The sequence below is a fragment of the Barbus barbus genome, assembly GCF_936440315.1.
Source record: "Barbus barbus genome assembly, chromosome: 25".
NCBI lineage: Eukaryota > Metazoa > Chordata > Actinopteri > Cypriniformes > Cyprinidae > Barbus > Barbus barbus.
Genome location: NC_136753.1, coordinates 8,456,926 through 8,472,842, shown reverse-complemented (window position 1 = coordinate 8,472,842; position 15,917 = coordinate 8,456,926). Strand labels below are relative to the sequence as shown.

Genomic DNA, 15,917 nt, shown 5'->3' with positions numbered 1-15,917 from the left:
AACTCCACAAACTATCCCGTTTGTTTTTCTGTCAACGATGAGTTGAAAAACAGGTTTGTCATTCACTATAAAAAGATCTGTTGGAAACACTACATACAAAAGTATAAAGCCTGGACTCATTTTACACAATATTTATTTACTCTGTACTTGATTTGCATCTTTTGCTTCCAGTAAAACAGTAATTGTGATGTTATTATTTGTTAATCACACAGGAGGGCACCGGAAGAACGGAAAAATGAACGCTTTGTGAAGATGCACAAACACGGTTTACTTGCTTTGGTGAGAAGTGAACATTCAGAGTTCTTTTCCTATATCCTATCGGCTCCTTTGAGGATGTACGGCATTAATCACAACTCTGAATTTGAGAGAAGTTGTTGATAGTGTGAGAGGAAGCAGGAGGTACAGCAGGGACATGCAAGAAAGTGGAAGAAAAACATAATGGTAAAGTAAAAACGTTCTTGACATCAGGGCCTGGTTTACCTCTCTTTCTATTCCAGTCACAAGCTTCCACAGCTTTGAAGTGAAGTTCCTCAGGAGTGTATTATTAAAATACACGATCCCTTCATGTTCAACATTTCAGACCAACCAGTGAGCACCTTGCCTTCTCTCTCTCCTCTCTCTCTCTGATCACTACAGTGGAAAAGTCCCACCAAATGGAGATGGTAACGCTTAATTTGTATCTGCCACTGAATGCTTTTAATACACAACTAAATCCAATGACATTCCAATGAATCAAACTGGGGTGACATGCCTCACTTGAGGGCAAAACAAAGAATGAGGATGTTAGTAAATCTACATTTCCTGCAAACATTTGTCAAAGAATCTTTTAAGGGAATGAATCATTCAATTCAGTTAATTATTTTCTGCAAAAAAACTTGCCATTTTGAAAACATGTGACTGATTTTCTGCATTTATAGAGTGGCAACAGCTTGAGATATAGTTGTTCTTGACCAAACGTAATAAATTGTGACCTATTGACCATCAGAATGTTTGTTCGGTTCAGCATGTGAAACAGTATCCACAACAAAGAGAGAGATGCTTTGGAAGAATTAAAAAAGTGAAAAAATATCAAAATGCTGCAAGTAAATAAACTTTTCCTTCTGCAGTTGGATTAAATTCATGTTCTTGTAAAAACACTTGATTGCCTAAACACTCTTTTTTTTTAAAGTGCCTCAGCAGTTTTTTTTAAGCACACTGTTTTTAATGATCAATAATGAGACTTGTTTGGGTGATCTGTTTTGACTGTTGTTTGATTATGATTCATTGACTCAATAAAAACATATACACCTACAGATGCAACAATACAAACTGCAGAAATTGACCGAATCTGACTCTTTTTTTGTGAACTGATTCAAAATATTCAAATCACTGGGATGAATGAGTCAAAAAACCAACCTGCTATTAAAGCAATACAAAATATCACAATTTTGCAGTGTGATTAAAAATGAAAGATTTGAATGATTTTAGGCACTTGTTCTTTGTTTATGTCAGCTTTGTCAACAGAATGTGTTCACGCATTGGAACCGACTGTCTCGCGCCTACACCACAAATGGTAGCTTCTAGGCAACAGTTTGTAGAGGAGTAAATTTGCTCATTTGAACAAATACGACCCATTTCGGTGTATCTTCAGGGGGGAATCAATCAATATTTCCTTCACATTTGCATAAAAGACAAGCTAAAGTGAACATTACAGCAACTACACCGTGAAAGAGAGCAATCTTGTCTTTGTTGAAATGTTTATCTCACGTTTGACATTTTGAAGGTTCAAAACTGTCTGCTGCTTTTTTGAAGAACATCAATTCCCAACTCAAATAAGGTGTTTGAAATATATTTGGTGATTAAGGTGGCAAAATGATATGGGGATTTCAGTCAATTTTAGCATCACTTTCTTGTTCCTCAGGGACCAACAGACAATCCCACATGCTGCACACAACTTCCTCTATTCGGTCTCCTCTCAAAAAGCACCAAATGTTTAACTGACTCAAGATCATATACTGCATATGGCTGCAGCCTAGAGTGGGACAAAAGCAGCCCAACAGCCCCAGGGCAGAACATGTTGCCTTCTAACTGCTGGTCACCAGAGCTCTCTACTAAAAAGCAATAGTTTCTGAACACAAACAGACTGAGCGTGAATGTGTACATAAGAATATAGTCTTTACTCATGCAGATACTCTAAGTGTGTGAGTCAGAGATGTCGTGACTGTTGTCACAGCTCTCAGAAGGATGACTAAGAACAATACGTTTTAGGATCTGTCAGAGGGCACATGCAACACACGGCCATCCATTTCAGCTAATGCCACCTTCCTACAGATTTTTACCATAAACACTGAAAGACAGCCAGATATTCAAACAAACTGTGGGCTAGGGCTGGACGATATGGCCAAGATTTATATCACGATATATTTCTTCATTTCGGTCGATACGATATAATACCGATATCGATATGAACTCTATTTTAAAAAAGCCTCATAAAAACTGCCAAGAATGGCTGCAACAGATGTCTGTACCTACAAACTCATGAAAAATTAATTTGACAAGTCTACGAAACCTCCTCTTATAAAACTATACATTTTATTTTTAAAAAATTTAAAAAACCGCACAAATAAATAATGTTCACCTTTTATTTGTATTTAGCCTTCATACAAACAAGAAATGTGAAATGACTGTCAAATAAACATCTCAGACTCACCTTATTAATATTAATATCTTTGACTTCAAACTATAGGCTAATATACATTACCAGTCAAAAGTTTTTGAACAGTATGATTTTCAATGTTTTTTAAAAAATTCTCTTCTGCTCACCAAGCCTGCATTTATTTGATCCAAAATACAGCAAAAACAGTAACATTTTTAAATATTTTTGCCATTTAAAATAACCGTTTTCTATTTTAAAATATTTTAAAATGTAATTTATTCCTGTGATTTCAAAGCTGAATTTTTAGCATCATTACTCCAGTCACATGAGAAATCATTCTAATATACTGCTCAAAGAACATTTATTATAATGTTGAAACCAGCTAAGTAGAATTTTTTCAGGTTTCTTTGATGTTCAGAAAAACAGCATTTATCTGAAATACAAATCTTTTGTAACATTATAAATGTCTTTATCAATCACTTTTGATCAATTTAAAGCATCCTTTCTATCATTTCTTTCAAAATAAAAATAAATTATACTGACTCCAAGGTTTTGAATGGAATAGTGTATAAATGTAACAAAAGCTTTTTATTTCATATAAATGCTGATCTTTGGGTCTTTCTATTCAAAGAATCCTGAAAAATATGTACTTAAGTGTTTTAAATATTGATCATCAGCAAATCAGCATATTAGAATGATTTCTGAAGGATCATGTGACACTGAAGACTGGAATAATGATGCTGAAAATTCAGCTTTGATTACAGCAATAAATTACATTTTAAAATATATTCAAACAGAAAACAGTTATTTTAAATAGTAAAAATATTTCAAAATTGTACTGTTTTTGCTGTACTTTTGATCAAATAAAGGCAGGCTTGGTGAACAGATGAGAATTCTTAAAAAAAGAAAAACACGTTAAAACCTTACTAATCAAAATTTTTTGACTGGTAGTGTAGGTTGATTGTTCTTATAGATTGAAACAAATGTGCTTCAGCCAGAATAAAGAGTATGAATAGTGCTCTGAGTTGCTGCAGAAAACAAAACAAAAAAACTGAACAACAAAAGCATGTTGCTTGAGACGGGCTTATTCTTGAAAATGCAATCTGATTCTCTGCCAGCAGGAGGCGCTGTGAAAGCGGCAGAACTAGCGGTTTCCCCGGTAACGGCTGTAATAAAAGCAGCTCCGCTCATGAACGTGACTTTATCAGATCAAATGAAAATGTAAACTTTTCTGAAGACAGTTGGTTCCCTTCAGAGATACATTCATATAAATCGCGTTTTGATTTTGAAACGTGTAGTGCTCATGTTTATTCAACAAAGTGAAACGCCACAAATAAATCAATGTATGAGAAACACTGGTAATGTATATCGAAATATCGGAAAATCATATCACCGTTAACGTCATTGAAAAAAGTTATATATATCGCGATACATATTAATATTGAATTATTGTCCAGCCCTACTGTGGGCTGACATTTACCCAACCAGTTCATACAGCCCAACAAGGAGATGTTGTTTTAAACAGTAAATCACTCAAATATTTAGGTAGGTGCAGATGATTGTGGGCCTATCTTGGAGTGAAATGTTCAATAATTGTTTTGCACTTTTCTTGAGCTGAGAGCTTGTACCGCACATGAGAGCGGAAACAAGTGGTTGTGCCAATGCACTTTATTTGCATCCAAAAAGCAAGTTGAAGCCCTGGAGCTTTTACATAATCCAAACAGATACTGAAAGTGGTGGGGTGGGCAACAAACATCCAAAAATCACAAAACCTTTTTATGCTGTCTAATGCATATTTCTAAATCAGCCTGACGTACAGTACCAAGACCCCAAAACAAGCTAAATTTAAACCAAATGTCAAAAGCACATTTTTAAGCAATCTAAAATGTCCGATGTGTAGTGAGAACTAATGGAAATGTTAAACTTTTAACATAACATTACCATTTAATGAAAAGTACCTAGTTTCATGTATAAATGTATAAATGGAAACAAATGTTTCCACCCTGCAAAAATATGTAATGACTGATAGTAAAAATCTGTCACCCAGACAGTCTAAGTAAAATGACCACAAGACAAAAAGAAAACTTTATGATATTTATTATTTTTTTAACTTATGATATTTATAAATGCTTTCAATGTATCAGTATTTTTAAGTAACTTGGCACTCATTTAGCTAGCCTGATCAATTTACGCTAAATACACATTCTGTCATAGTTTTATAATTATTCGTAGCAGTAGCATCACAAATGTAGCCTATTTAATTAATGTTATATATTCAATGTCTTTATGGATCCCACACTCACACCATTTCAGTGAAGTGCTTAAGTGCCACACACACACAAGTGTTTGTGGCACACACATTCAGATGACAAAACATGGTTTGCAGGCTTCCTCCCACTCTTCTGTTTCCTGTGTGATCAGAAAAGACACGCGGTTTCCTTATAAAGAAAGCTAATAACTGAACAATGGAAAAGAACAAGTCATGCCGGAACTCAGAGAAGCAGTTGAGCGCAGGTTTAAGCATGTTTGTTCTCAAGCTGAAATGGATCTTTTTACTCAGATTGGCACATTCAACAGGTTATTACATTATGTTCTTAACAGTGATGAGATACTCGCCAAGAAACCCACTGGAAAATAAACCATTTAGAACAGGGAAAAAAATAAACAACTGGCCTGAGATCACACAGCAAAGACTTAATGTGCAACATACACATGTAAACGTTTAAAAAACCATACAGCATGAGTCACGCAATGATAAGTGAACAAAATGGAACAAATGGATGAAAAGATGTATTATGAGCAAAAAGACTGCTAATTTACATCTAGTAAATTCTTAATGTGAACTGATGAAGACATCAGCTGCCTGAAATGAGATAGAGAGAGGAAGAGAAGAATGATTCAAGACTGGGTAAGAAATCTTCTCACTCTAGTCTGGTCTAACACTTCACAAGTAGGTAAAAATAGAACCACTAGCTAAACCACTAGCTTCCACATTCTGAAACTAGTCACTATGATCAGAACATCACTCATCCATCAAGGTTCCTGCCCATCACTGCCTGCTTCATTTACACATCTTCATTCTCTCTACTTTGAGGAATCAAGACTCCAGCAAGTGTTTAGGCATTTGAGACCACATAGGTTTCCATTACTACAGATCATAATAGTGATTGCAAACTTGTTCAGAAGTCTTGGTTTTGGAAGCATTTTTCTCATTCATTTTTCTTTGGATTTAGAAAAAAGAAGACAGAAGGTACAGGACCGTACTCAGTGTCTTTTATGAGGAAACTTTCCACAAACCTAAAGTGGGAAATATGTACAAATTATTATTACCTTAAAAACATGAACTGCAGCAAAATAATCCAGCAGTGAACTACCACTACCAAATCACAAATTAAATTAAAATGGTCAAAGTTTTTGGTTAGGGACTGCTATGTTTAATAATGAAGCTTTTGCACTACTTTTTAATTATTATGAATTATGCTGTTATTTTAGACAGCTATGTTTGCAAACCTGCTGCAGCTAGATGTTATATCAGCTGTAGTATTAAACAGACCAAATTTAGGTCTTGTCCTAGTTTAAATGACCATTTATGAAAAGCAGATATATTTCACTGGGGGAACTTGATTCCTTTGAAAAGAGGCCATGTTGAGCCAGAATAGAAAAAGATGAATAGAAATCATTTATCAAAAAAGAAAACATTTCCCCTTTTAAAGAACAAAAACAAATATGACGATGCCCATAGAGAAAGTGGGACAAAGTGTTAAGTGAAACTCATGAAATATTGGTGAACTGATGCTTGTAGACTCACAATGTATTTCACACATTCCTCTACATTATCAAACTTTACCAAGAGAGGATAAGATTAAAAATTAGGTCCTTGCCCATTTCACTGAAAGCAGCGAAGGTTAGCTTACTTAAGTCATTTAAGCAGTTAGCTGCCTGCCAACACTTTACACCCAAGAGGGAGTGGGAAACGAGTGAGAGAGAAGCAATCAAGTAGACAAGCTGTAATTTTGTTTGACAAGCTGTTTTATGGTCAGACAGGAACTCTTTTTCAACCCCTTTGCTCAAATATCTTTATTTTGTCCTCCTCATATCCAAAAGATAAGTCATATTCTAAGCCACCTCTCGCTGAGTGGTCACACAAACACATTTCTAGATTGCCAACATCCAGCTCATTGCAATAAAAGGTAAAAACAGGCTAACCGTGCTGACATCCCTAAAAAGAGACTGAAAATGAAAATGCATCTTTAGATCATAACCTATGTGTCTGTAAATTGAGATAACTCTTGATGTAACCAAAACACACTATACTTCTAAATTTGCACAAACATAGTCAACATGCAAAAATGTGCAGAATTGTAGCAATTCAACATTGTCTGCACTAATGCAGAATAATTAATTTATCATTTTCATCATTAAGCCCAAATCAACTGATGAAAAACATTAAGCTAAACAAATGAGATGTCATGTAAATGAGGACTGATGAACCTTTCAGTTTAATTTATTACAGCACACAAACATTTAGACCAATGAGCTTGTAATTTGTTCATGTGACTTCTAGTACATTTGTCATTGTTATGTACTAAATAATGATTGGTATAATTAATTTTTATTACATTGTATCTAATTTGGTCCATTAAAAAATGCCTTAACTGTGAAAGCAAACACAGCTGACTAACTAAAATAAATCTACATTGTAAATTTCCTGAACAATAAGAAATAGAATGAGAAGGTAAGCAATAATGCAATGAAAACGGCTCTCTCTGTAATTGCTCTGACCTCAAACATCTCTCTGCAGTAGTCTGTCTTCCTTCTACAACAGCTTATTATGAAATATGAGGAATGGTAAATGTAAGATTAAATAAAACAACAGAAGAATGTCTTGTCTATTAAACTAAACAGACCACGTAGCTCCTATTACAAGGAAAACTGACAGCTATGACAACAGTAGCCATATTTCACTCACAAACACAGTTCTATTAATGTATACACCAATAATCAATTTATTCAGCTCACACTGCACGTTGACATGCTGGATAGACTGCTGTTCCTGTAAACTGATGCACCACACACCATTTGAACTTATGGGAAACAAACCCAAATGACAAAAAAAGACAACTTCTGTTCCGTCATAAGCTGTATAGTACAGCATATAAAGTGCTATTTAGTTAATGAAGACACAATAATGTGACAGACTTGCTCTTAGAAACAGGACTTTCAAGATTCAAGAGTTGGTTCAAGAGTCAATGACAAAGAGAAAGGAAAAATCTACCTGTACTTAGAAAATGTTCTTTTTGTAGTCATGATGGCTTCATATAAGAGGGGTTCCGTCTCAAACAAGCTTGACACGCTTCAAACACAGGAAATCACTGCATCTGCACTTGCCTCTTAACAGAAGATAAGAGCCTATACAGCTATACACAATGCATAAATCAAGCATTTTGGCCATGATTCTGGCAACTACATGTATGTCTCTATCTGAGATTTAAAATCTCACATAAATCCTATAATTTGTAGAGAATATCACCACTTCCTCACATTAAAGACGTGTGGTTGTTTGGTTAACCAGCAGCAAGTTATTTAAGCAGCAGCTTGAGGTACCACAACAGTTATGATTGTTTTTAGAATGTTAAAATGTAAATATCAAATTATGATACATCAGGCTATTGAAATACATTTGATCTCTCAATCATTGTACTGCATTGCTATATGTTTTGCCCCCCACAATAAAAATTAAGCATTTAAATATCATCTTACAAGACATTTAGACAGATATCATGTCAAAACTGATATTTAAAAAAAAAAAAACCGTGTAAGTAGTCTCCTATACAGTTAAGATCTCATTGACTTTACAATCTATCGGAATTACAAATATAAAAATATCTTCATTAATCTTCATTAATTAGGTTGGGCCTAATTAATTTGTAATGTTTTTCCCCTCTCCTTGAATATGAGCTCCATATTCTCATATATCATACTATATGAGCCATAGCCTGTATCAAATATTATTTCATATGATTTGCAGAGTTAAACATCTTTACACCTAAAACGATGCACTAGTTTTAACAGAAGAACTGATGTAAGTGGTAATTTAATAAACTTCATATTTCTGCTTTTAAATCCTCCAAAAATGCCGTGCCATAAGTTCCTCCAGTTTTTTCCCCAAAGAAACAGCAAGTCGAGTCAAAATCAACATGCAACAAATGCTGTCGATTGAGCTTAACTTTTATTAAACCCAGAATTCCTTTAAGCCCCTGTCATTTGATATATTTGCTACAGAGCAGGATTAATCACATGGGCAGTTGGGCGCAGGGGCACAATGTCCACACCATGCAGGGTTGTATAAATATTTACAAATTGTGGGAAAAGTGGCACAGTGGCCTAAGACCTTCACTATCTGTTTAATAAAATACATTGCACTGTCAGTCATGTTGGAACAAAGGAGGTTTGTGCACATTACATGAAGTCAAAACACACAGATATTGTATAATCTGCCACATTACGCAGTCCTCGATTTTGCATGACCTGAGATGACTGTTTGAAATAAGAAAAAGAGCATCAACAATCCTTTTCTTCTTTGTATCCTTAATGCTGTCTTTCTATTCCAATTATTTTGAGCAGCACAAAAAGTGTCCAAAGTTAGGTACCTTTCTCAAGGTCTTTACCAAGATCACTTCTCAGCAGGGGCTTATTCTGGAGATCCAGAATTTTAATAATGCCCTGTCAGAAAAACGGAGTCGCAACTTGTGTAATTTGTCCTCCTCACGATAACTTTTAACAGAGCCTATTTTTGGAGGGCTTCATCATTTTTCCTGGCATCGATGACAAGCTGTGCACTGATGAAATATTGAGATGCTACATTTTCCCAGACTGTTAATAAAATATGCATCATCCATGCTGAGCTGCAAATTGCTCTGTTCCTGCGCTGCATGGGGGAAAGGATAAGACTGTAAAGAAAAATTCCTTAATGACGACAAAATTCACAGTTTACAACGTACACTTAATGCTTGAAATCATTCATTTTCTACCGCACTGTGCAATTTAATTCCAGGTCAAAAATTTTCAGGGATTGAACCATCTATGGTGTGTGGACCGATTTATTACTATAATCTGAGATCAATAGGCTCTGAAATGCTGTTTCATGATCAGCAATTAACTCCCAATGGGGCAAGATTCCAGAGTTCAACCCTGGAGAGAGGATGTTATTTTTGGCAGAGCTGACCCCAACAGAGAAAAGAAACAGCTATAAGCACATCAGGAGAGCATAACCATTTTCACACACTCCTTTGACCAAAGGGGATTCTGACAGTGAATGCTTGTTCAGTTAAATCAAATAAAACCTATGCACTCAAATTTGTAAAGCCTATAAATTATCGACATGATCAAAAGTTTGATGAAAAACTTGTTGCACACAATCTACTATATGCTTTCTGTCATATGATTGATAGATTAAACTTTTTAAGAAAGTAAAAGACCTTTTAGTATAATTCTATAAACACTCCTCTTCAGCTTGTGGTACTTTTTTGCTGTGAAATCTTGATTTTGACCAATTTTTATGACGTAAACAAGAATAACCTAGTTGTTCGTAATATTTCAGGATGAATACTTACTCGACTGAAGTAACTTAGATTTAGCAACTTGATTATTCATACATCACTTTTTAGAAAAATTGTGTTAGAATGTATCAAATATGATCAGACTTTTGATGAACGTTTATTTGTACATCTCTCAAACAGCATTGTATCACATTGCATTATAAGTTTTACCCCCACAATAAAAACTGGCAAAATCAAAATTAAGCATTTAAATATCATCCTATTAGGATATTTTAAAGGCAGATATAGAGTGATAACTAATATGTCTATGCATTTTATGTAAGTATAAAGATCTGTTTCTTGCTGAAGGGATCCAAAAAAAAAACATGTTTAAACATCTGAATGAATCTAAATTCAGCTTAAATCTTATCTCTCTGGCTGGCAGTATCCTAAAATGGCATCTGATGCGGTGTGAGAGAGGGTAAATCAGATCACCTAAAAAGACATAGCTGACCAATTTAGCACACTCATCCTGTAATATTGACATAATGCATGTAAAACCAACCGGATTTCCACTATCCACTGCAGCCAACAAGTGAAAATACCAAGGGAAATAGTGCCAGTTCATTATGCTTGACCTGTTCTTAGGAAATGAGAGAATTACGGGATTCAGAGAAATGGTCCAATTCTGTTATCTCTGGCAAGCACACTGCCTAGAATGCTGCAGAGAGAGACAGGGATGCTCCCTTTCCACAGAAATATCACAGGAGGGTAGAGACTGAGTAACAGACACTGAAGAGAGAGATAGATAGAGATTATGGACCGATACTGTAATCCAATATTCAAACTTTTCTACCTTCACTGTAAGACCTACTGATCAGTTCCTTTTGGTTTGTCCATAAACACCAACAACACCAGGCAAGAGCATTCATATCAACAGGACGATCAATGCATACAGGACTGAAATGACAGTGTGAATGACTACAGAATGTTTATTTTGGGGTGTCCTCAATTTTTGATGAAAATATTGATGCTGACAACTAAATAACAAATCGTTTGGTAAGACTCAATACATAATTTAATTTGAAATAGTTTAGTCTGTGCTGAAAATGTATGCAACCTTTGCAACCAAACAGGTTAAGTAAAAAAATGATTAAAACATTTATAATAATGTATAAGCTATGTTATACGTTTTATTTGTTGTACCATAATTATTAGGGCTGATTGTCATATATATATATATATATATATATATATATATATATATATATATATGCTTCTTTGCAAGAAAAAAAATCTTTTCAACTCCGCCATGTGGTGTTGCACAATGTCTCTGAAAAAACAATAACAATGTAGCAAAAAAGTCAGCTTGCTCCGGTACCATAACAACACATCGCGCTCTAATTCGCAAAGAAAGATTCGAAGACTCGATTCTTACTGACCTCGCTGCTATTGTACTGGTGTGGGCACACAAAAGCTTCATTCAGTAAGCGGCAAATTCACAAGACAAAATCACTGTGTGTGACTTTAAGAGTCTTAAAGCGATTTAAAAAAGCTTTCGCTTCTCGGTTAGACTTTCCCTCGAAACGTCTATTACAGTGAACAACTAAACACCGAATACACCTCCCGTGAAGCTGCCACACACGCTCACGCACCAAGTTTACGCGCTCGCCGTTCTTTACCTTAACAGGTTGCCTCTGGAGAGTTCGGGGGACACGAATGGATGCGGATGGAAACGACCTTTATCCCGATTAGCCTCGGTGTGTGTGTGCATTCAGAAGAGGGCGATGGAAAATCCTGTTCAGCGTGCTTTTCGTTGTCCTCTAGTGCTTCGTTCGCAGGCAGGCCCTATAGGAACTCCACCGCAGCGCTCTCGCTCTCGCGCGCGCTCTCTGCTGCTCAGCCCAGCGCTCGATGACGTCACCGCTGCCAGGGCTGGACTGCCCTGGGCGAGCACTGTTCGTGACCGAAAAGCAAAAGGCAATATACAAGATCGCCATGTATTGCCAACTGAATTGTTTCTGTTTCTTTTTCATAAAAAACAGTGGGAGCCCACCCAGACTCTCAACCAGCCCATGGGACCCCCAGTACAGTCCTACAGTGGCGGTCAAAATTATAAGAACACTTATAATATATATACACGGTGGCAAAAATTATTAGAACACTAGTATTTTCAACAGCTAAAAAATTATTTTAAGTCAGTTATTTCTATTTTTTGCTATAGTGTGTCAGTAGGAAATATCAGTTTACATTACCAAACATTCATTTTACCATTAATTATAATAATCCAGAGATTTGTGTTTACACAAGGAGTCTGATAACAGCCAGTGCTCCACACAGAAGCGAAACAGAGTTCTGTTTCTTCATGTTATTCCAGACAGGCTGGATGATGATGAGATCAGATCTCTGTGTGGAGCACTGGCTGTTGTCAGACTCATTGTGCAAACAAAAATCTCCCTGGGTTATTACAGTTAATGGAAAAATTAATGTTTGGAAATGTAAACCGATATTTCCGACTGACACATACAGCAAAAGATAGAAATAACTGACTTAAAACCATTTTTAGCTGGTGAAAATATAGGGTTCTAATAATTGTTGCCACCGTATATATATATATATATATATATATATATATATATATATATATATATAACTACTTCTAGGTAAATGTGAGAAATATGCATGTGAGAATGTTACTTTGGCATTCATACTGTATGACATATATCAATAAGTTTGCAATTCTTAATACTGTTTCAAAATAAATGCCATGTTACTGTTTTTTCCCCTCTTTCTGTATTCTAGGCCTATTTGATCATTTTTAAGTAATTTGTCATTCAGGAATATTTTCATTCGTTATGTATAATTTTGAGATTCTTGATGCTGTTTCAAAATAAATGCCACAATATAGAATCTGTTTTTTCCCCTCTCTTTCTGCATGCCGTTTGGTCATTTTTAAACAATTTTTTATACAATTCAGTTACAGTAGTACATTCAGGAATGTTTTTTATGATGTGTTTGCTCATTTACATTTTTAAGGCTTCATCTTCCTAAAACAATATTGTAAACACAAAACCAAAACTGTGTACAGGCATTGTTTAAAATCTAAAGGCATCATTTTCCATATTGTAAAGACAAAACTAAAACTGTATATTACGTAACTGTTTAAAATTGTATTCATCTTTTTACCTGAATATTTCTGCAATCAATGTACAGGATAGAAGTATTATGTTAAGAAGTTCATAATACGTTGTTCTACAAATCTGATCTGAACTAAAAGGGGATGATCTGTTGTTTTTAGTCTGTAATGCATTTAATAGCAAAGTTGGAAGGATCATACAGTTTTAAAAAGAAAGTTGTTGTGTTTATAGTTTAAAGCAATTAATGTGTCTCAGCAAGTGAGAAAACTGTAAATATGTCACAGCAAATGTTGAGAAAGAGGCCACATAATTAATGAAAATAGTGTTTGCTTTTACACGACCATCTGCTTTATGTCATGTTGTTGGCGTCTGAGTGAACATGATTATCTTGACCTTGACTCTTTTTATTCAGGAGTGTGTGTGTTTGTGTGTGGTTGGCAGCCCATATCCTTTCCCTGATCAGCTCAGTGAGAGAGTGAGTTAAAATGCTATTGACTGAGTGCAGTACTCCTGCTGCTGGCTCATGTGGGATGCCACAGTCATCAGAGAGATGGGCCTTACAATATCATCTGAAGGACAGAAAACTGCTGTCTCTCTCTCTCACACACACACAAACACACACACACAAACACACACACACACACACACACACACACACACAAACACACACGTTTGTTTTTGTGAAAAGTGGGGACATCCCATAGGCGTAATGGTTTTTATACTGTACAAACTGTATGTGCTATTGCCCTACACCTAAACTTAGCCCTCACAGGAGACTGTGCATTTCTACTTTCCCCCAAAAAAACTCACTCTGTATGATTTATAAGCGTTTTGAAAAGTGGGGACATGGGTCAATGTCCTGAAAAGTCACCTTCACCTTGTCATACCTGTGTCATTATACAAATTTATGTAGCCTAAACACACACACACACAGACACACACACACACACACACACACACACACACACACACACACACAGCTGACAAGCCAAATGGCAAAATTTAGACAACAGGAAATCAATGAAAGCCAAATTATGATTTGTGAATATACCAGATGGAAACACTAAAAGGATTCACTCATGGCACTAGTCCAGGTTTGGCTCAACCATGCAAAAAACACACATCTTACGTCTTAGATATTCATAGTGTTTAAAAGTTGCTTTTGAGAGGTTGGATTTAAAACATTTCAGTTGATTCTTACAAAGACATAAAGCTACAAATTATGTGTTCGACCCCTTTTTGTTGAAAAATAGCACTCCCTGGTGTCCAAAAGTAATGCCAAGAAGTATGATGTTATGCAACTCAATGTGACATTTTAAATATATATATATTAGCTTTATATGGCTTTTTATTGTTTGTTCCTTGAATGTTGTGTCTTCATTATGTTGACTTTTGTTTGTTCAATTCATGATTCATAGGTTTTTGAATTCAAAAGCAATTTTTGCAAATGACTTATGAATGAAATTGTATCAGATTAGAATAAAATGCATTTAAAGGACTTTTCATTATTTTCTCTAATGTGTCTGCACCAAAAGTAATTTGAAAAGGCAACATTAAATACATAAAATGTTAAATAAAAAAATAAGACGGATCCTAAAAATGGCATTTTATTTTTTATTAGTACTGCTAATTTAAAATAAGCTATTTCACATATCAAAGGTTTACATACACTATATTGCCAAAAGTATTGGGTCAACCCCTTCTAATGAACATGCTTGACTACTTTAGTACTTTCTATGAGTACAAACCTTAATGTTAAAGCATATTGTCATGAAACAGGTCCATGGACTTTCATTCGCTCGCCACCAGAGGTCCCTCTTCCATCACATTGTCTCTCACACCACACATTACCCTGGACCAGTCAAGTTCTTCCACACTGACTGAATCAATCATGTCTTTTTGAACCTTGCCTTATACACAGAGGCACTGTCATGTTAGAATAGAAAAGGGTCCTGTACAAACTGTTGCTATAAAATTAGAAGCACACAATTCCCTAGAATATCATTATATGCTTAAACATTAAGATTAGTACGTAATAGTGTGTGTTGTTACCTGGAGGATCAAAAGCTTCTTGAGCATCAATAAATGTTTGCAGCTTTTGTAGTAGTTGTGTATGAGTCCCTTGGATCTCAATATCATATACAGTCACTATTGGGAAGGGTTAGTGAAAGATTTTTCTAAAGAAAAGGGGGTAATTTAACTATCACAAAACATACAAACAATCACTGATCCAGAGTTTTGACATTCAGGGTATGTAAACTTTTGAACTGCTTCATCTCTGTAAATACAGATACTATTTTGTGGACTATATAAGTGACTGTTGAGTAAAAAAGTTTATTCAAGACAGTGCTACATAAAAAAACATGCAATTTAAGATCCCTCTTTTTTTCTAAATTATTAACATTTTGTAAAATTTTGTCATTAAACTTATGACCTTAACTACATTTGGGAAACAAAAAAAGAGTTTGGTTAAATCTGATTAAATATTTTAGTGCTGAGCGTAGCTGAGCAAAACTACTCCATATTTTTCAAGGCCTGGAAATTAATTTGAAACATTGTATGCTATCCTGAAAAATATAGTATCCTGCAGTGAGGAAAAGGGGGCAA

At 35.2% G+C, this 15,917-nt stretch overlaps 1 protein-coding gene across 1 annotated transcript in view; it reads right to left on the bottom strand.

The window, feature by feature from the left end:
- nck2b (NCK adaptor protein 2b) overlaps window positions 1-12,066 on the bottom strand; it is a 45,933-nt gene extending 33,867 nt beyond the window's left edge. Inside the window, exon 1 of the mRNA XM_079377713.1 lies at window positions 11,856-12,066. The gene's annotated coding sequence lies outside the window, so the exon portion shown is untranslated. The remainder of the gene's footprint in view (window positions 1-11,855) is intronic.
- Between the last annotated feature and the right edge of the window lie 3,851 nt (window positions 12,067-15,917).